Source organism: Nannospalax galili, unplaced genomic scaffold (genome assembly GCF_000622305.1).
Source record: "Nannospalax galili isolate Female #2095 unplaced genomic scaffold, S.galili_v1.0 scaffold459, whole genome shotgun sequence".
Classification (NCBI taxonomy): Eukaryota; Metazoa; Chordata; class Mammalia; order Rodentia; family Spalacidae; genus Nannospalax; species Nannospalax galili.
The window spans coordinates 929004-929680 of NW_008344211.1; the positions used below are offsets into that span (position 1 = coordinate 929004).

The following is a 677-nucleotide window of genomic DNA, read 5'->3' on the forward strand; positions in this document are numbered from 1 at the left end:
GCCGAGTGCTCGGGAGGCGGCGCCGGGCTCGGGGCCTCGCTCCCGCCGCCGTCAGCGCGGCCTCCTCCTCACCGCCCGCCGGCCCCGCTTACCTCAACGCGAGGGCGGGAGGCGGCCACGGTTCCGCTGGGGTGGGGGCGGCGCAGGCAGGGCGTCCCTCGGCCTTTCCACTTCTCACGGGCTCCGGCTTCAGGCACGACGCGGGCGGAACAAACGGGGTCCACTACCCGCGGGGGCCGGCCATTGTGCGACGTCATCTGGCCGCGACGGCCGTCCTGCAAGCCGGAGAGCTTCCCTCGCTGGCCCCGCCCTCCTCGCGCTTCCTTCCGGCCTCCGTAGGCTCCGCTCCCGCGGCGCGCCCTCGCGAATAGCCGCTACTGCGCAGGCGCTCTATAGGCGCCCCGACCGTCTATGGGCGTGTTCCCATGGGCGCCAGGTGGAAGCGGAGTCGAGAGCGCATGCGCAGAGTCTGCTGGCGTCACATGGTGGGCCGTGGGGAATAGGCTAGGCGTTTGCGTGGGGAAAGCAGGTTGGGGCACCTGGGGCGCGGGAGTGGACACTCCAGGGCGTAAAACTCCGTGTCTGTTCTGTTTCTTATTAAATACCAACAGCTTGACCAAAGAGTCCGGTGTTCTGAGGCTGGAGTGTAGTCGAGTAGGGAGAGCAACTGCCTAGCA

At 68.8% G+C, this 677-nt stretch overlaps 1 protein-coding gene across 2 annotated transcripts in view; it reads right to left on the reverse strand.

Annotated features, from left to right (window-relative positions):
* Positions 1-301, reverse strand: part of Zc3h18 (zinc finger CCCH-type containing 18) — a 52526-nt gene extending 52225 nt beyond the window's left edge. Inside the window, exon 1 of one of the 2 annotated variants that reach the window (XM_008840551.3) lies at positions 93-301. The gene's annotated coding sequence lies outside the window, so the exon portion shown is untranslated. The remainder of the gene's footprint in view (positions 1-92) is intronic. The other variant, XM_008840552.3, reaches the window with a different exon arrangement.
* Positions 302-677: the final 376 nt, after the last annotated feature.